The sequence below is a fragment of the Pinus tabuliformis genome, chromosome 2_1, assembly GCF_031772625.1.
Source record: "Pinus tabuliformis cultivar Carrire ecotype Pingquan chromosome 2_1, CPIR1, whole genome shotgun sequence".
NCBI classification, from domain to species: domain Eukaryota; kingdom Viridiplantae; phylum Streptophyta; class Pinopsida; order Pinales; family Pinaceae; genus Pinus; species Pinus tabuliformis.
The window spans coordinates 583,335,997-583,357,958 of NC_142299.1; the positions used below are offsets into that span (position 1 = coordinate 583,335,997).

A 21,962-nucleotide genomic window follows, 5' to 3' on the forward strand; every position below is an offset into this window, starting at 1 on the left:
TTTTGAAGCACACATTCCAAGATCCGAAGCACAAGTATCTCAGTTTTGTAGCTTACATATTCCAAGTTTTGAGGATAATAAAATCCGAATTCTGAGGCACTCACAAAATTTGAGTTCTGGTACACACACATACAAAGTTCTGAAACTCTTGTGTCCAAAGTTCCTGAAGCATGTAAACGAGTCTCTGAGATACTGATCAATACATAAGGTTCTGTGGTACTTCTATGAGGTATCTGAAGCTCACTATAGCAACAAGTTTTGAAGATTCAAGATATCAATGATGACATCAGGTATGAGGTCCGTCTGAAACTATATAAGATAGCTCAATTAATTTGGGAAACCATACATCATCTCTAATCAATGGCTGTGTGGCACTATGATTATATACCTGAGGAACGAAGGATAAATCTTTATTTGAAGAACAGAAGTATGTCTAATGCTTATCACGTATGAACCAAAACCATATGCCTGAAATTTCTCAGAAGTTTAGAAGTTATTATCTCTGCTCAAATACAAGCCGTTGAAGGCATATTACTAAGAGACAAATATGATGACATCAAACTATAGTCTTATATGCACAGTCTACATCAATGGCAAAGACAGGAAGCATATATGTATTAGATCTGAACCTGTGACAATGGCATTCGAAGAATACTTTATCTCCAAGTTATATAACCCTGAGGAAAGTCCAAAATCAGTTCTAGAACGAGACATAGAAAGTATAAAGTTTGTTCTGTACATTTTGAAGTTAATCTCTAGTTCGAGCCCTAGAAAGGATGAAATAGAAGCTTGCCATCCATACAACAAAAGTTGCTTGATCTCATGAAAAATTGACCTTTAAAACTTGGTTCATTGAAAAATCATTGTATAGTAGAAGGAACCGAAATGCACAAGTATGAGGAGCAGTGTTCAATGAAAGAAAAACCTTCTATGTAGTCGACCTGCAAGGAATAAAACACAGTTGCAAGCAACAGAAATTTGGGTCACCTTGTTTTAGGAAAGGACCAGAACTATACTGAAGGTCGAGATCTTGTGAACTCCATGAAAAAACTGCGATATCATAAGAAACAAAGAACTTTGCAAAAATATCTCCGTGTATCGCACCCCAACTTGAAGGATGAAGAACTGAGGCACCTGTGTTAAAGATAAACATCTGTTGAAGAATGTTGGCACTTGAAGAAGAACCAGATCTTTGCAAGGAAGAGATCAGGTAAAGTTGCAGAGGCACGTATAATTTTTGTGTGATTTCATGATATGTGTCAAGTTCACTAGCTCATAATGGTCATTTGAAAAATAAAGGGTCTGCATAGATATAGATCAGAGACAGTGACATATAATTGTTGATATGGTAGCACTCCAAGTATTTAGTTGAATGTGATGGTTAAGTCTTCAGATCTGGAAATAAAATAGTGTCACTGGGGTTTTGCAGCTGATCCTTTTGCATGCTTTGAAAACCTTGAGAATCTAGGGTTTATATATGGAACTTGCGAATTTGTGAATTGAAATGTCTTGAAGACTTTTTGCATTCAGGGTTTGTGAACCCTTATATGGTTTGGTTCAAGAAGAACCCTAGAAGCAGAACCCTATCTAATCATGTCCACTGTTAGAGGTAGATCTAACACAGGATGTTTAATGTGAGAACAATATTGGTGAACAAATTAAAGATTAAGAAGGAGCTAATCCTTCTCAAAAGATAAATAATTTATATCTCCTTATTATCTTTGTGCCTTGTCCTTCTTGTTCTTTCATGCTGTTCTAACAAAGGTTGCAGGTAAAGACAATATTTATCTAAAATCTTGACTAGCAAAAGGAAGAAGTGGAAGAACGTGGCAAAGCATGAAGATAAAGGGAGCAGTTTGAAGATTGAATCGAAGTTGATTAAAGGGCAAGAAGTTCACTTACCTCAGATGGAAAGAGGGAGCTGTAAAGACCCTGACAAATACAATATTAATTGAAGCTTGGAACACATTGATTGATGATTAAAAGTTGAAAAGCATGAAGCAGAACTCTTTTGCAATATGATGATTGGCCATGTTGACCTTAGAGGGGGCAAGCAGCAAGTTTCTAAAGAATCCCACACCTTGACTAGAAGCAATTGTGATTTGGCAACTCTGATAATCATGGTATATGGTTTGGCTCAATGTTTTAAAACTCCGACTCCAACTCCAACTCGGCCGAGGGTCGACTCCGACTCCAACTCTGACTCGGTATCGACTCGGTCATTGTAAAAAATACATTAAATATTTATTTTTTATAAAAACACCTAATTTTAAAGATTTTCATTCATGTTCAAACACACAGCATTAGAATATAGATAGAAGACAACATATGATCAAAGTAGGCTCATGAATATATCCATTATATCAAAATGGCACCCAGTGCACTGTCCAATACATACACGATGATGATATAGAGATCAAAACAAAAACACATAACCAAGGAGGCTAGAAATGGCCTCTACAACAAAAGTCTGTGACCAGTACTACTAGCTACTGCTAGAGTTGCCAACATCATCTGGCTCAGTGTTACTTGGGAGTGGGAGCGAGAGCGAAAACGAGAGTGGGAGCGACATTTTCAGCAGCTCCCGGTTTGGGAGCGAATCCCAGAGGAGTTCAACAACCAATGTCACTAACATCAAGGAACATAGAGGGATTGGTGTTCTTGATTAAATACGAGTTCCATACCCTAATACATGACAAAATTCAATGGAAACATTGCAATCCCCCAATCCTGAAATCCTGAAAAACTCATAAGTCTGCTGGATTTTGAATGAAATCTAAAATTCTACTTTCTCCATATGAAATCCAATGAGGCCAGAACCACTCTCAAACATCCTGAGTTATTTCATGGTAATGTTAAAAATTTAAGTAAAAGGATGAAAATGAAGATCAAGGAGAATGTCACTTTTACTTTAAGAATTTAACATTACATGAATAGCATATCAATACTAGAGATCAAAGTCAGACAGGGAAGCCCAGAGAGTCCCCAAAAATAAAAAATAAAATAAAAAAATTCTTTTTTTGGGTTCACTAGCCTCTATACGTAACTCAGTTGGGTTGATAAGGACTCGGCTGAGCTGGCCAGGTTAATACCGTTGGCTCGGTATTAACCTGGCCGGTCGAACTAGTTCAATGGCCGGGTCACAAAATCCAAGGCTGGCTCGAACCAACTCGGCCGAGTTGGTTCTCAGCCGGCCGTTTTTTAAAACACTGGTTTGGCTTCCTGAAAGGATTTATTGCAGAAGTATTTGAAGAAGCTAGCAGTTAAGATAACTTTATGATGACATTGTACCGATAGATGTCGAATTCGATTTGGGAGCACATGGATTGAGTGGACTGTATTAACGATGACTTGGAAGAGCATGAGGGCAAAATTATGTTATGTAAGGAAGAAGGCATGTGCTAGCTGTTGTGAGCAAGTTTGGCTCCTTTAAGATGATAGATGAACCCAATGTTGTTAAAAGCGCGAGCGGGATTAAATCGGCGCCGGGAATAAAGCGGAAAAAATCGGAAAAAGCGGGAAAAAAGCGTTTGGTACAAAAATATTCATTTTTTTTCAATTTTTTTAATATCTAAACCATCTACAACATAAAATAAATACATTGACACATAAATATGATAAGAAAAGTAAAACTAATATATAAGATGTTTAATATCATTTCTAGCGCTAAAATCACATATAACATTGAATCATGTCCTGAATAGTAAGTCCTGACTCCTGAGTCCCAGCTCAGCCTCAAAATAATAAAATATCAACAAAAAATATGACCAAAAAAAATCCAAATTTTCATTATAAAACTCGCTGCCCCACACCCCCGAGCTTTTTTGTGAAAAAAGCGGGCTTTTTCAAAAAAGTGCGCTTTTTTCAAAAAAAGCGGCAAAAAAATTTTTAGGAGCTTTTTCCCATAAAAAGCGTGATTAAATCGGCTTAGGGAAAAAAGCGCGATTTAATCGCGCTTTTAACAACACTGGATGAACCGTTAGATGACAAAGATGCATGATGATAGTCAAAGATCCAAGAAGGTCAAAGTTCGATATGATGTGGTGCTATTAGGGTCGTGAAGCCCTGCAAAGATTTAAGAAGCCCTACAATCTACTTTTAAGATCTCCACGGAAGAACAAGTAGTTGATAAATAAGACAAGCTAAAGTTTGTGGTTATATGTCCCTAAGTTGAGAGGGAGTAAGGATCTCCTCCCTAGTTGAGAGGGAGTCATGATGGACACCATATTCTCCATCCAGGGCTAGCATCCGTAAGTCTAGTGAAGGCACTGGTAGGGAGAATGAAGGATTAGATAAGCATTTGGGGCCTATACTCCTTGAGGATTGGGATTCCAAGATAGGAGTAGTCCCGAGGACCGATACTCTTTGAGGATAGAGCAGAATATCCTATATAAGAGTAGTCGAAGAGGACTGACATTCTTTGAGATTGGGAATCCAAGAAAAGAATAGTCCGGGGTATGTGCCTTGAGAGGCGATGTTGGTGGTGTCCAAATCTATGCCTCCCAGCATTGTGCTCTAATCTATTGGAGAGTTAGAGCTTGTTAGTCAAGGCCTTGCTATTCTGTTATTGACAACATAGGTTATGATGATGCTTGATGAAGATGTTTATCAATCTAACTTTACTTATGAGAATATTTCACTTTAAGAGTATCCCTGTATCCTGTTGTGCCATTATGAATACCTCCCTAGTTAAGAGGGAGTGTTTGAAATGTAACTAGGTTCGGTCTTCATAATTTGTACTTGTATCAATAAGTATTTCATTTAAAAACAAGAATAAAGAAAAAGAAATTATTTGCATTATTATTATTTTGTTAATTTTAGGCAACAATGGTATGTTCTATGCTTTAGAACAATTTTACTTCAATTTCTTTATGAGCCCAATATCAATTTCGGTTTCTCAATCACATAAACATGTAAGTAAAATGCTAATAGAACATAAACATAAACAGTAGAAGACAAGCCAAGACAAGAGGACGCAAGATGTGGCACCAGCCAGAGACAAGCCCCAATGTGGGGAAACCCTTGATCAAATCTTCGTTCAGTCTTCAATAGTTCGGCAAAGAGAGAGTACAATTTACAAATTCTGATAATTTATAACAACAGCAAAATAGCCCTAACCAGAAAAGTCAACGCTGGTCAACAGGACAGATTTGACCCTCAAAGATTCGATCAACTTCAATCAACTTCAGTCAACTTCGGCCTCCAAACAACAAGATGAAACAACCCTCAAAACAGTCTATTTCTGCCTAGTCAAATTCTGGTCAAACAGTCAACCTACAATCAGCCCTAACCACAGCCAACGCTCATCAAAACTCCTCGATTTTCATGCCCAAAATTGCGGCCTTCTTAGACAAAGATTCCTCACCCAAACTAAAGTTAAAATAGGTCAACACATCAATGCAGTCAAACAGCCTCCCAACAGCTCAATCAACGCTGGTCAACGCAGCAAACAAAAACCCTAGTTCACACATGTGGAGAGAGAAGAATGCCTCAGATAGTGTGCCCAATCACAAGAGGAGAGAGATATATGTGATGAGATGATGGTGAAAATGACTTGTGGTCTCTTTTTTATATGCAACATTAAGGATCAATTGGGGGCTTGTGTACCTATTTTGCTTGCTAGCCGACCTTGACAATTTGTCCATAATATAAATAAATTCATGTCTTCATTTGTACATGTCAGAATCGGGTGATCTTTAGATCAATCAATGCTACACCTCTCTGAGAGAGGAATCTAATAAAAATATCAGCTGTCATAAATAAGATGACCCATGTGGAGTTTGGCCCTAGTTGCCAATTTTAACACTCCCTCTCAACTAGGGAGAACTCCACCTGCTAATCCATGTGCCAATATGTACCATCTCTGCCATCTATAAACTGCTTTGCACTGCTCTGCTCTGTTGAACTATGAAGAAGAAGTGATCGAGAATGTATCATACCATTCTCTACTGACCCGAAGTCGGTCCCAATCAAAAGAGAGTGTCTCATACCACTCTTACTGACCCGAACCCATTGATCTTAGATCAATATTAGACATCCTAGCATAGGGAGTACGGTATTACACTATGTGTCCATCGTAGTACTATGGTCCATATCCTCATTTCCCTACTCATTGGCCAGATGAGACATACTTCCCATGAGTCCTAGACTGTATGGGTAGGATGTCTCGGCAAGAGAAGGGCGAGCCACTCGTCCTGCTCACATGTCGCCAAGGGAAAACTACCTTCTACCAACTCACACAAGCCTCCTTGTCACACTCACAAGCTTATACACAAAACTAGTGCATACAAGAATGAATACAATTGTGCCTTCATTCCTTCTTTATAGCAATTCAGATGGCTAAAATTAGGGAATTTCTAATTAAGGAATGATTTTTTGGTTGATTGAGTTAGCATGGGTTACTGCTCATGCAACTCGTCCTATTTCAAGTCAATCACTTGAAACTCAATCACTTGTGTTTTCCCTCAATTAACTCACACTAAAAAATCAAGAACTTAACTTTCCATTTCAACACATCAATTAACCGCAAGCCTAACTCGTCCTAATTTATAGGGAATCTCCTAACTTTTAGGAAATCAAGTATGACAAAAAACAAACTCGAATTTGACTCTTTGAATTAAGGCACAAATCAAGGAATCACTTTCTAGCTACTATTTTCAACACTTCCTCTTAGCGAGGAAGGTGTTCCTAGACGAACCGCGTCCCCTTGGATCTGTCTCCAACTCTACCATGTTCTCCGTTGTTGTAGCTACTCCCTCTGAACTAGGAGACTTCCCTGCTTTCCTCTAAGGAACCTGATCTGAAGACTTGTTCTTTCCCACCATGTTTTGCGAGTCCACAATCTGCCACTATCAATGATCACAGCTCCTTTTGTGTCACTGAACTTTGGCTCACTAATCTGCCCACTAGCAGGCCTCTAGCTCCACTAAGAAGTCTGCTCATTGGGTCTTCTGGATCTGCCCTCTTATCAGTGGTTTGGCCATCTGCAACCCATTGAACTAGGGCTCCACAATTATGCCTCCTAACAGCTCATTAGTCCTTCAATGATCATTGTACATGAGGACTTCAAGGACTGCCCACTTGTCAAGATTCTAGCTGCTCCAGAATGCTGCTCCTAGGGCACACAAATCTGCCCTGTCACTGTGACACATCAGCCCTATTGTCACTCTCCTCAGGGCCTCCAAAACTGCCCACACACAGTCAACTCTTTGACTGATCTAGGGCTTGCAAATCAGCCACTAACAATCCATACACTTACTATTCTTAGGCTGCTTCAAATCTCTGTCCAAGCACCACTAGGACAGTCTTCCACATAGAAATATCTCTCCATAACCTTCGCTACCCTTGCACATCTAGGTCTCCTTGTCAAATACTTGAAAGAACTCGGAACTCAATCATAGCCACTCCTTGAAAGATCTTTCCACTCATGGATCCATGAACTGCTGGCCTAAAAACTTTCAAGACAGCATTCTCCATGTGCCGGTCTAGATTATGTTCATTGCTTTGATACCATGTAGAAAATCCACGAAAGTTTGATACAATATGAAAAACACTTTCTTTTCTAACAAAAACAGAATTCTCTACTCAATTTTCGTCGGAAGTAGGACCAGAAATAAACACAATTCAAGATACAATTTTTATAGGAACCCAACTGGGAAAACCCTCTACTTGTTTATTGATAGAAACTGAGCAATTGATAGAAACTTGGAGAATATACCCTTCTCCCTACTTATCCTAAGCTTGAAACCCTTGCAAGAATGTTGATCACACTGCCCTCTTCCCTTGCTCCTCCTCTGCTATGAATTCCTAGCACAAACACAAGGAACCAAGTCCCTAATTCCTTGTGCAAGAGCTGATCCTTTAGCTCCTAAATTCCAGCGCATGAGCCAAGGGAAAATTGCCTTCTACCAACTGGCACAAGCCTTCTTCTTGTCACGCCCACAAGCTTACACACAAAACTGGTGTATACAAGAATGAATACAATTGTGCACTCGTTCCTTCTTTACAGCAATACGGATGGCTAAATTAGTGAATTTCTAATTAAGGAATGATTTTGTGATTGATTGAGTTAGCATGAGTTAATTGCTCATGCAACTCGTCCTATTTCAAGTCAATCACTTGTATTTTTCCTCAATTAACTCACACTAGAAAATCAAGAACTTGATTTTCAATTTCAACACATCAATTAACTGCAACCTAACTCATCCTAATTTTTAGGCAATGATTCCTAAATTATATGAACTCGTCCTAAATTATAGGGAATCTCCTAATTTTTAGGAAATCAAGTATGACAAATAAGAAACTCGAATTTGACACCTTGAATTAAGGCACAAACCAAGGAATCACTTTCTCGCTACTATTTGCAATAAATGGTATGTTAATTTGTAGGTAGGTTCAGAATCAAATTAGAGGTTGGTTTGTATTCATTTCCCATAGATTAGGGGGGTTTAACTTCCTATTGATTCCACGTCCATCATAGGCACTTGGGTGGACCCAGAGAACATAAAAGCACACTCGAGCATGGGTGATCCACAATGAAATAGCCAAGAAACACCCTATCCATAGCATATAGCATTTCCAAATCATGAAACATCATACATTACAGCTAAGAGTATTCTGAGACATTTTGTTCCCATTTCAATGTTTGCGTGAGTTTTGGTACTTGTAAGTGGGTGGGTTGGGCATTTCCTGCAACTTGGTTCTCAAGTTATTTCTCCACAGGCCCTACTACAACAACGCGTTGTGTCTTGATTCCATAAGCTTCTGCTTAAGTTGAAAAACAAAATAAGAAATAAAAAGCTCCTGCAAGCCTCTTTTATCTTCTCCCTACAGGATTCAATTATGGTCATGAAGGTACTTGAAGGAGGTTACTCACCCGAACAATCAACTCTCTCAATCACTTCTGGAACAACTGCTAGATTGGCACCCTTCTACCAGTTGTCAATAGTTAACTTGAACTTATGTAATAGTTTCGTGTCTTTTCCGTCTCCCCAAGTTTCCTCGCAAAAGTTTTCTACGGATAGACTTAGCAGCACAAAAACCCAATAGCCTTTCACCCATCATTCTTTTGGCAAAAGAAACACCATTCCCCCAAAAGATCAATCTCCTTCTCTACCACATACCTATCAGCTATTCTGTGGCCCTTCAGACTATCCCAAATTCTAACACAAAAACGCCAGTGGTGAAACCCCAATGAGCCTAAAAGTCCACCTATGTGTCTCTTGGTGAGAAACCTGGTGTCTTGCTCGACAAGTTGTCCATCTACTTAGCTTGGTATTAGACTCCTATTAAGGCTCTATTAGACAAGTTGTTTGTTTATTAATCGTGTCTTGATGTGGAGCAATGGAAACCCTTCTTCTGCCAAATACTTGTTGTCAAGCAAGGCAAGCTTCTTGCTCTTTGCCCAACAAGCTAAAACTTCACTAAATTTGTCACTTCGCTCACTGATCTCTCATTTCCCTTTGCTCAGTGATAACAAGTCCATGTGCTTAGTGAACTGTGTTTGGTCATGTGCTTAGCATCCATGTCACAACCACACCAACCCTCCCTCTGTGCATCTTACTTTTGAGCATAGTCCTGCAGTGCTCAATAGCTTAACACTTCAGACTTTTCAATGTTGCCCCTGATTCCTTTCCACAGCAGTGATTTCCTTGCTTAGCAAAACTAACTCTTTGCTCATCAATGACCCTTTTGTCTTGACTCTTGCCTAGTGTTCCATGGGGACGCATCCCCCAGGGTGTGCATGCACCCCTTGCACCCGGGACAGGGGACATCTGGGGGTGTGTTTCCCCACACACCACTTTTGGGGAGTCGTTGGGAGATGCAAAGGGTGCGTTTCCCCAGAGTGTGGGAAACGCGACTCCCCGAAAGGGGTGCTTCTGGGCATCCCCCCTTGAATTTGTCTTAATAACACTTAATGTTGAGGACCAATCATTGAGATTGACTCCTTGATGTTGATTTAATTTTCAGTCCTCATTGTCCATTTTTACTTTTCAGCTTTAACTTTTGAGTCATGACACTAGATATTGATGACCTTAGACCGATTATTGAGTTATATCAATTTTTAGTAATTTACTATTTAGAGTTCAAACTTCAGTATCTAGTATATAATATATAGTAATATCCTAGTCTGTTTTGCTTTTAAATTTTAATTTAGATTATATAATGATGAATGATATGGATCAATGTATTTGAATATTTCATTATTGAATTTCATGGTATATGGTATATATGAATGATGTGTATGTCATATGAATGATATATGTATCAAAATGAATGACGAGGATGGATCAATGTATGTCATTATTTAATTCAATTATCAATTTTAATTTTGTGTGTAATGTATATGCTATTACTATTAGTCTATTTATGCTTTCATTATTGAATATGAATTTGAATTTTAAATATATAATTAAAAATTATATACCCCGACATCCCCCGATACCCCCGAAATTTCCCTAAAATTTGAGGGTACTCCCACACATTCCCCCTGTGCATCTCCCCGCAGCAGAGTCATGGTGGAACATAGGTCTTGACCCTTACCCCGCAGCCTTGTTCACTTTCACCTTCTCAGCCTGCCAAAGAACTTAGCACTCTGGGATCCAATTTCAGGTCAACCTATTCAGATGACAATTAACATTACTGACATAAATGCAAACTTGAAGTGCGTATATGGCACAAACAATACAACTTTTGAACATTCCACTAATCTAGAAGCATAAGAATACCTCCAACAGCATCTGTACAACTATGCTGAATTTTCAAGCATATGTCGACTCTTGAACAAGGGGAATGAAGAAACGGAACAACTACTGACTGGATAGTATAGGTGCTGTGAGACTAAAGCAGACTGTATGATATACAGAACAACAAAAAGAAATGGCGTCTATTTATTTTCTTGAAAATCATTAAACGAGATCAGTGTTATCTGATTAAAATGAAGCGAAAATTAGATAGGCAACTGTGTCACCTGGTAGATTTGACTACCTGATTTAGTGTTTCTTGCATAGCTACAACTTGTCCAGCTAAATTTTCTGCTGACAGAATACTGATAGTATTGGTTGGCTCACCATCAGAAGATCCCACTGAAGTAAAAGGAGTTCCAGAGGGAGATGTCGAAGGCAATGGTGCCATTATGTTCTTGTTTTTGTTTTTTCTCCGCTTTGTTCCCGATGGAGACTGAGATGTTGTTGGAGTCAAGGCAGACACAGAGACTTTACAAGATATATCCTTAATGTTTTCTTGACTTTCCTCTATGCTCACATTTGGAGAGTGTTCTCTGTCTTCAAATACTTCACACTCACCAACAGGTTGAGCATTTTCTAGATTTACAGCACTGGTGGGCAAAGAACAACTTTCTTTTGAATTTTGATTAGCTGGCTCTGAAGCTTGAGAACCTGTATTAACAGAAGCACTTTCTGCTTGCTCTGAACGAATTTCCTCTACTTTATTCAAACGGCTTTTACCTGCATCTTTAATCCCAAGTTTCAACTTTTCATTCTCCATTTTAGAGTCTGTTTCTTCAAATTTATTATGAATGTTTGATTCATTATCCCTGCACTTTCAGAAGATGGTACCACCATAGACATGAGTTGTGAAGGAGTTATCAAGTATGATGGACTGGAACTCACTTCACACTGAATCCTAATAGCTTCATCTTCCATCTCTTCCTTTACATTTAAACTATCTTCTGCTCTAGACATTGTTGTGATACTAGTAGTCTCCGAAGAAGCTGTATCAGGTGAAGTTATCATAACATTGTCAGGCTTCTTCTCAATTGGATGCTCTTTAACCATATGCTTGTCAGACTGGTCCCCAACAGAGCTAATTGGGGAGAGGTCCCGTTTAAAATTCTCAGATGGGCTCTTTATTCCCGATAATCTTCTGGACAAACTTGGACTCATAGGAACAGGTACTTGAGAAGACAGAGGTACATTATCAGCCGGAACATTCATAGGCACTGAAAGGCCAAATGTAGTGCCAGCAGATGACACTGCAAGTTGATCATGTGAATGGGAAGGGTCCACAGATGTTGGGAAAACTGGGCTTCTGTATGTAGACACCTTATCAGTAACATTGGTAGACCTTGGCGACTTGGCACCTGAACTGATGCTGGGTTCTACAGGTGTGAAAGCAGATAAGGTGGATCTCTCAAAGACATGTGACGCAGTGTCCTCATCCAAAGATCCAAGCTCTACAGGTGGTGGAAAGCATTGAGACAACTCGAGTGCATATTGTTGAATGGCCTGGGTTTGAACACAATAGATTTGAATTGTTCCTTCCCCATCAGCGACATTCTCACTTGTGGCCGTAAAGCTCAAAATGGGCATTGTTACAGAAAATTCTGCCAGATAGTCTATGCGGGTGGCTAAGGGCTTCAAACCATATTCCATGTGTATGGCATAGATGGCATTCCTTTTTGCATTTGCCAATAAAATCACACTTGCACGGGGCACAACCAAGACTTGATTAAAAAATGCTTCTTCATTCCTTGATTCCAGAGAACTTTTAAGTTCAAGGGTTTGAATACACTGCCATTTTCCAGAACTTGAGGGGGAAAACCGACCATCTGGACTTGCACAAACCCAAAGCTTCAATTCTTGATTAAGTGGACCCTGTAAAATGAAAGAACTTCCCTTATAGCAATACAATAAACAACTAGAAATACCAAAACGGTAACAAATTCCAACCAAACTAATCCCTACTGCAATGCTAAAATTCATGTCCAATGTCAGAGAAAATCTCAACATCAAACAAAAGGGGCATACCGCTGTTAAAAGAACTACATGATCAGGAGAATGCGGTATTGTAAGAAAACCAACTGAACCAACAGGCTTTCCATCATGAGGCTTAAATGCTACAACTGGAACCATCTTCTTATCACCCCAAATTTTCACCTACAACATGAAATGACATAACGGATCAAATTTGTTATAAAGAACCAAAAGCACGGAATACAAAATGTCCCACAATTTACAGCATTCAATGTATTGTCAAATAAAACTGCACAAAACAGAGGGCCTTTGAAAATATTGGAGAACAAATTCAATAGAGACATTTCAAAATATCATAACATGTTACAGAACACTATAAAAATGAGACTATAAATCAAGCTTCCATAATCAAGAATCTGCCAGTTATGATTAGTTGTTGACAGGTACCATAATTTCACACTGCAGCTTTTAATTTCTAAGTTGAAACTGGCAGAAACAAGACATCTCCTGCTAGAGAATAGTAGAGTAGGCATCATGAAGGGTACCCAAAAACAAATCGAAACTAGCTCTACTCAAATCTGAAATGCAAGTGGAGGAAAAATGATTAATTAGATTTATGCATCATATTTAAGAATAATAAGTAAATCATTTCCAATCAAGCAGCTAAACTTGACTGAAGTCTAAGCCAGTGATCCCATCAAAAGTAGAGTATCTGTTAGGAGTTTGAACTTAGTCATATGGTCAATCAGATCATAAATCACAAAACACACCCTCCCTAAAGTTTCACCACATGGGTCAATATTGCAGACAAATTTCAGCTACAATAATAAGTCATAAATTGCAAACTGTACAATTCACAAGAGAGGTGTCCTAATCTATAGCTCAACATTGGAAAAAGTTTTTGCTATGTCATTCTAAGACAAATTGTAAATTGCACAAACTTGGTTTGAGACAATTCACTGTTCAGACAAAGGAAAGGATCAAATTCCATTATGTTGAAAACATGCAGGGATCAACTTGCATCAAACAAGCATATGCCTCAACGATTTTATATTGGGATATGTTAAATAGTCCAATATAAGATCACTCAGCACTCTAAAGGAGTACTCAGCATATAAGATCAAGGATGACAAAAGCTACGTCGATGGTTCAATCTATATAACTATGATGAGGACCTCTTAAACAAAATGTCCATATTCAAATTTCAGTTTATAACTTATTGATAATGTTTCCATGCAGTGCTTCTATCTAACAACCCTATGATAATGAGTTCCACGGGTGATGTTTTTTTTTTCTCGGTAAAAAACTAAATCTATTAAGAAAACTAATGGTACAATGCGGGATTACAACCAGGAGAAACAAGAACAAAGGCAGCCGGAAAGGATTGGTTGTCCACCTCGGCTCCTAAGAGAGAAAGAGTAGAGAACAATGCTGAACAAGAAGAAACAGAAGGAACAGAGGAGCAGGAACAGAACAGAGGAATCTACCCATCATGTGCGGAATCCACTATTCTGCTTTTTTTCCCTTTCTTTTTGCCAACTTTGACCCACTCAGGGGGGTTTTGCTGTGCTGGCGTGATTTGCAAGCTGAGATGCGCCGACGGAGAGGTCTCCTTGTCCGAGTCCGAGGATGAGGTTTCATGGTTCCTTTTCTGAGAGGCTGGTGTGACAGACGCAACCGTTGGACCTGCCAAGGACGGATCTGGTTCCGACGCTGCTGCCTCACCTTCCTTGTTCTCTTCCTCTTCGTCAGAGCTGAAATCAAAGTCATCCATGGGAGGAGGATCATGAGGCTTCCAGCTTTTGGATTTCTGCTTAGTGCTGGCTTTCTTCTTTTGGGCTGGCATCGTGGGACAAGAACTCTGAAGGTGGCCTGTAAGATGGCAGTAGCGACATCGGAAGGCTGTGTTCTAGTAGTCCAAAGTCTGAGTCCAGTGGAAATCTCCTATTTTGAGATTGATCTGGTCCGGGAGACCTTTGCTGATGTCTATTTCTACATAGATCCTGGCATAAGTGTATAATCCCTTTTCCCCTCTATATACGTCAGTGTCTAAAAGGCTGCCTAGAGTGTTGCCAATCCCTTGAAGAACCGCAAAATGCCAAAGATTCGCTGGGAGGTTTGGAAGTCTGACCCAGATGGGAAGTTTGGTGATGACTGCTGTGGATGGATCGAACTCTGGGAACCAAGGAGTGATGAATAAGCCAGCAGCACCCCAGAACCATGGGCCACCAGTTAAGGCTTTTTGATAATCCGTCTCAAAGGCAAACACTACAATAAAAAATCCTTTTGAGCATAGCAGAACCTTGCAGTTGTTGGTCCATTCAGAATGGATCCATTGGTAGAGGTCTGTTGTGCGGGGCCATAGCCCATTAAACCTGCATATAATGCCATGATCCAGAAAATGCTGGGTTTGCTCATCCAGCGATGGATGCATTATTTCTATGGAGGGGGTTTCCTTCAGTTTATCCACCAGGAAAGGCTTGGGAGCTTGAGCAGGTGGATCTGTTTTCTTTGGAGTCTTAGCATGGACAGCATCCTTGTAAGAAAAAGCCTTAGCTGAGGATGACTGTCCTGCTGCGCCTCCTCTTAGACGCAGGATGAGTTCTATGGAGGAATTTCTCTGGATGCTGTAAAAAGACAGGGGGTTGAGATCCTCAAGCTGTTTACCTGCGTGGAGAAGTCGATATGCTGCAGAGGGAATCCCCAACTTGATTTCCAGAGCCTGCTTGAGGTCTTGCACTAGATCCGTCGCTCTTACCCATTGCAACAGGGTTTTGCCAGATATGGTTTTGATCTGGATCTGAAAAGAGGCTTTCGAAGGCTGCCTGAGGACCTGCGATTCATCAGTGATCAGATGGACCTGCATTCCTTTGCAGAGGAGCGCTACTCCAGCATTGGCAGGGCCGGGCTGGGGTCTGACGGCGTCCGGTGAAGAGACGACAACTGCTGATCTTCTAGTATTCGTCTTCAGGGCCTTGCCAAAAAACGCGTGACCTCTGTTCCTGTCAAACGGATCCCGGCTGGATCTGCGAAGGTAGGGCCTTGCCATCGAATGAAGGCACGGATCTGCCTTATGCCATCCCCTGAGAATGCCTGCATGTGGCTTTTGACTTTCGCTGACCCGTCTCTTGCCGTATTCGCAGGCTGATCTACCAGATCTGTGCACAATATTCACGGCAACGGGAGGTGCAAAGCGTGCCAGGGTAAGATCCAACCGGTTTTGATTAAGAACCTCCAGGCGAAGAGAAAGGGTTTCTACTGCCGCCCTGTGGTTATTGATCTGCATCCAAAGGGAAGAGAACCGCACCAGTCTCTGTATGCAGATCGAAGAATCCGTCCCATCAAAAGTTCTGGCCCAGAACCGGTATGAAGCCACGATTTGTGAGCATCTCGCATCCCGGCCTTTAATCGATCCATTGCAGAGCAGAGATTTTTGGATCTCGACGGCGCAGATGTAGATTGAAACCCTAGACTCGCAGATGGCTTCCATTGCTCCAGCTCCTAAATTACGTCCAAAAAAACCCGCAGTTCCACGGGTGATGTTGATAGTGATAAAATTTCCAAATAAAATAAATCCAAAGCTTTTTACATTTTTTGTGTTAATATCTATGTGTTGTATTAATCCGGAAAATCAAAATGAAATTACAATGCTTGTTCTCTCTAGAACAATCTCAGCACTCAGTAAATTCAATCTCCAACACAAAAGCAAGCTCAAGGCCAAAACTTAGCCTCTTCAGAAGCTCTCCAAGTCTCTATTCCAATGTGTAATTTCTATGGAGGATAGCTTGTATTTAAAGGGAAATAAAGCCTCTAAAAACTGCGCAATCCCTTAAGGATCAGTTCCTGAATGCATGCACTGTCAGTGCAACTCAGAAAAATCTAAAACAAATAGCACATTGTCCCTGCACTCTAGTCTCAACTAGATCTTTCTCTGATTCGACATGCATGAGTTTCTGATGAGTAAATATTCAGTTAACTAGAGTAGCACTGGCAGAGTTCATTAGTGACACCACTGACAGTTAACTCACTATTAGTTCTCTCAATCAGTTTGAGAACTAATTTAACTGAACTGACTCATGAAACTGAGTCTTCTATTTTACAACTCACAATTAACTCATACTGGACTCCTACAAAGTAGGGAGAACATACACATGACGACAGAAAGACTTCCAACTCGAATTTCCTAAGTTAAGTAAGTTTAATAAACTTAATTTAACTATTTTAAGTTGCTATGAGAATAGAATTCGAATTTAATTTCCAGTTTAATTCAAGGACAAATTAAACTAGACTCTCTTGTTGCCATTTCTCAACACTCCCTCTCAACAAGAAAGGGATTATCAACTACCCCGATCCTGTCTCTGTGAAACTCGAATTTACATCTTGACAATGCCTTTGTCAAGATGTCAACATCTTGCTCCTCCGTGGGAATGTAATCTAACAACATGATCCGCCTCAATACACAATCTCTGAGATGATGATATCGGATATCAATATTCTTGGACTGATCATGAAAAACTGGATTTTCAGAGAGTTTGATACAACTCTGATTCTCACAATAAATCATTGTCGGATCCATCTGCTAACCAAACAAACCAACCAAGATCTTCCTCATCCAGGTAACCTCACATGTTGCCTAACTGAGTGCAACCGATCTATGTTCCTCGTTGTACCAAGAAACTGCCACTGACCTAATACTAAAGATCGCTCCTAATGTGCTCTTCCTGTCATATGAACTTCTTGCCCAATCTACATCGGTGAAGCCTTGAAGCTTCACTCCCTCTGTCCATCTATACCATAACCCAAACTGAGTAGTGCCTCTGAGGTATCTCAATACATGCTTGGTCGCCTTCCAGTACAGCTTGGTAGGCCTAACCATCGCTTGACTAAGCTCATTAACTGCATAGCACATATTCGGTCGTGTTTTCACCAAGTACATGAATGAACCCACAAGCTGCCTGTAAACAGTAGCTTCCACTACTTCTTTTGAAGTAGCATCCTCCTCCTTCCAGTTACTGGCTAGGAGTCTCCCTAGGTTTACTGCTCTCCATGCGGAATATCTTGAGTATCTCGTTGGTATACTTGCCCTGAGATACAAACAACTCCCCATACCTCCATGCCAAGTAATGCATGAGCCCCATGTCCTTCATCTCGAACGCTCTTGTTAGGTCCTCCTTGCAAGATTTGATGAGCTTCTGATCACCTGTCAGTATAAGATCATCTACATAAATTACAATGATCAACAGCTTACCTTCCACCACTACGTGATACAAGTTCCAATCTGCTTCACTCTTCGTGAAGCCTAACCTAGTGAAGTAGCTATCTATCCTGGTGTACCAAGCACGAGGTGCTTACTTCAGCCCATACAACGCTCTCTTGAGTCAGCACACATGCTACTCACAGTCCAAGGTTTCAAAACCTTCGTGCTACTCTATATACACCTCTTCCTTAATCATGCCATTGAGGAAGTCAGTCTTCACATCCATCTGATGGATCTTCCAACCCATCTGTGCTGATAGTGCCAAAATAGATCCGATTGACGAGTACCTTGCAACAGGAGCAAAGGTCTCTTCGTAGTCAATCCCCTCTACCTGTGAAAATCCACGGGCCACAAATTTGGGCTTATGGTTCTCCACACTACCATCTGCAGTTTGCTTTACCTTGGAAAGCCAATGGGAGCTCACAACTGACTTGTCCTTTGATCTCGGGACCACATCCCAAACATTGTTTCGAACTATGGAGACATACTCCACCATCGCATCAACCCAAACCGGCTAACGCTGCTTCTTGAAAGGAATATGGCTCTATCACAACACATGCACCCATAAGTGCCATGTATCCAGTGTATCTCTCTGGTGACCTTCTCTGTCTGTGTTGAGAAGAGGGTGCTCCCACACTCTTGCGTGCATCATCCAACAATTTGTCAGCCTCTCTAGTGCGCTTTCTTCCCTCTCTAGAAGACTCTGCCTGAGTGGATGTCTCCACTCTCTAAACCTTTGCATGTGCTTGTTTCACATCAATTTGAGGCCCTCAACCCTAGGAGCTAAATCTCCTCATCTACATGTAGCTCAAGCTCCCTCTCAAAGGATACTCGCATCGCCTTCTCCTCATCGAACCTGATATCCCTGCGAACCATTGTCATCCGACTGGTCGACATGTACACCCTGTTGACACTGGAGTGGCCACTGATGATTATATGAAGTCTCCATGCCCAAGGATGATCCAGAGGACACTTGTACCATCAAATATCATTAGTGAACAAAGTTTTTTAACTCTACTTCTATTTTCTCATCATCTTTCTTGTACCCAAATTCCACACCTTGCGGGGAATTGTAATAAGTGATACTAGTAATGATGAGTTTTTGAGTCTGTAACAGGCCTAGGATGTTGGGACTCGATCAGCAAACGAGTACACCTTGGAGTGTTTTTTTATCTGGTTAATTATCCTTTCTTTTTCAAAGGAAAATACTTTTCTGGGTTTTTTCACTCACATTTTACCCCAAAGCCAGGGTGACGGTTTGAAGGTTGGGCCCCTAACACATCTTAGTGTCTAGAGTCAATGTATATTACCATACTAGATCACACAAAAAAATTCGTGGAATTTGGTTAGGTCTAGGTAGTCACTTTTTAATTTTTTTTATTTTCCACACTGCGGAAACTGCTAATAAAATTGAATTTGTAATGTAATAACTGATGTCTAGAGAAGTTGTATGGAGTATGAGCAATGAAATTTGCACCTCTCACCTTCAAAATTCTACTATGACACACTTTGATGGTCAAAACCCACTTTTCCTAGGTTTAGTGGGAAATCAGGCAATTAATTAAGCCAGAAATTAAATAAATGAAGAAAATTAAATATCCACACATGCTAAATGTTGTGGAAATGAAATGGAAAATTATGGGGGAGTTAAAGTGAAGTCCCAAGGTGATGTAGACTCCTAAAATCAAGGAAAGGACATGTGCTCAAATAAAATTGAATTTATGTTATTAAAGGAGAAAGTTGCTTACTTGGAAATTCGAATTTGTGAAGTTAATGCACATTTGGGAGGACTTGGGAGAATATTTGGTGGAGAATTTTGTGGGAAACTGTCCCCACATGGGTTGCACCCATATAAATTTGTCATTCTATCATAAAATTCGAATTTGGCACATAAGGGAAGAAGAAAATGATGCCCACTTGCCAAAATCGAATTTCTCTTTGGGATTGTCACCTCATGCCACTTGTTTAATCACTTCTACATTGGGATTGTCTCCATTGCCATTTGTCATTGTCATTCTTCATTGGGATTTGCTCCCAACTCTCTATATAATAGAGCCATGGGCTCTCATATTGTATCATGTAATAAGCTATTGGGCTTGAGGAAACTTTGTCATTTTGTACTTGCATACTTTCTTAATACAATCAAGACTTTGGGGCTATCTAACTGGTGTTTTCTTGGCGTTATGAGGTGATGTCCTTTCATACTACTGCTCTTGTGTTTAATTTCTTTCACATGTTGAATTAATATTAGTTTATACTCGCCATCATGCTTGGATTGATGTGTGCAAGTTATCTTGCACATATTATTGATTTATAGTAGTATTCTAGGGATAAACTTGCCAATTCATTTTAGGACGAATGCTTGGTTTATCTTTTTCATTACATTGCTCTAATCTTGTGCAAACTAATACGTGTTCAAGTGTGTAGGAAAAATCTTTTGTATTGTGTGCAGGAATCCATCTGGAAGTGGGAGGAATCTCAATTAGATCAACTCACTCCTAGAGTCACTACAATCCAAGACTCAACCAATTTTTCACTCCAAGTTTTCCATCAAACGAAGAGCAAAAGGGAGTTTTCTTAGTCCATAGCTGCTTGATCATCCATCTAAACTCAAAAAAATACTTCTTTGATTCTAGTTCTTTCAAAGTTATATCTTCTATTCAAGAGTCATTTCCAAAGCTATGCAAGTATGGGATTCACTCCCATTACTTGAGCTAGTACTTCGTATATTAAATTCTAAGTTTGTTTTGGCTTCTTTTTCCTATGACAATTGGTACTTTTTTGTGTTTTGCAGCACATAGGCTTGAGCATTGGGCAGCGAGGAGCTTGAGGAGAAACTTTGGAAAACTACTCACTCATGTGTATGCAGAACCGCCTCACGCTATCCAAACACTGATTTCTAGGGATGCCATAAGCACTTGGGAGAGAGTTGCAAACTCATCTAGGCCGTGGGCCTTTTGAGCCTTGTGAATCTCTTTTGGAGAGTTTTTTCCATCTTTAAGTTTTTTGTTGTTATATTTTTGGGAAGAGAGTCTAGCTTTGTTAGAGTCCCATCTTTGTAAAGATCTCTCTCATATTGTGGGTTGCCCTCTTAGAGGCATTTTTATCCGCTTTAAGCGCCAATAAAAGATAATAATAAAAAAATGGAGGGAGCTTGGGCTTTTTCCCCATGGCATCCCCCTTTCTCATTTAGAGGAGGATTCTTGTGGGTGGCCTAATCTTGCTTTTGGTTTTCCTTAGCTTTCTAGCTTTTAATTTCATATTGTGCATGCTTAAAATCAATACATTTCACTCCACATGCAAACTTTTACTAATCTTGTATTTAAATTCCCACATGCATACGCTCTCAAATTTTGTAAACTATTTCTCTTTGAAGCATTTGCATGAAGCATTAGTTTAATTTGGGGAATTAACACAGTTTGCACTTCATCTAGGCATTTTAGTATAGCAAGGCCCCAAGCCTCATTAATACTTACCTCCAACTTAAGTTGGTTGAATAGACTTTTAGGGACCCTCTACCTCTATTGACTCCTCATTGTGAAATCCAAACATTTGGGTGACGATGAGGTCTGAGGACTAGAATTCAATTGTAACTTTGCCTTAGCACTAATTAATAAAATAAACCAAGAACTCATTCCATCATATCTGCTTTGTTTGCAAAGTTCTTAAATTTGTTGCTATCTTGATGGTTTAAAGTCACACATGCAAATCTTTTTCAAGAGGCACTTTGGATGCAAGCATTGTAATGACTAATTCCTTTTAATTTTTGCAACAAGTTTAATTTTCTTGTACTTGGAAATTGACTCATCTTTTGGTTTAATTACATATTGTCATGAATGGTTGATTTCACTTTCAAGAACTATTATTTTGGGTTGCAAACTTAATTGCATGTTGTCATCTTCGTCTAACATTTGAGTTCTTTTTGTATCTTTTTTAGTAAGATAGTTTCCATGCTTTGATTTGTAGACTTATTCATCTTGAAAGCATTTATA

At 39.8% G+C, this 21,962-nt stretch overlaps 1 pseudogene across 1 annotated transcript in view; it reads right to left on the reverse strand.

The window, feature by feature from the left end:
* Nucleotides 1-21,962, reverse strand: part of LOC149201812 (enhancer of mRNA-decapping protein 4-like) — a 103,841-nt pseudogene that overhangs the window by 40,826 nt on the left and 41,053 nt on the right. Inside the window, exons 5-6 of the transcript XR_016253878.1 lie at nt 12,768-12,896; nt 10,987-12,614 (exon numbers count right to left, since the gene is read on the reverse strand). The product of XR_016253878.1 is annotated as an enhancer of mRNA-decapping protein 4-like (transcript). The remainder of the gene's footprint in view (nt 1-10,986; nt 12,615-12,767; nt 12,897-21,962) is intronic.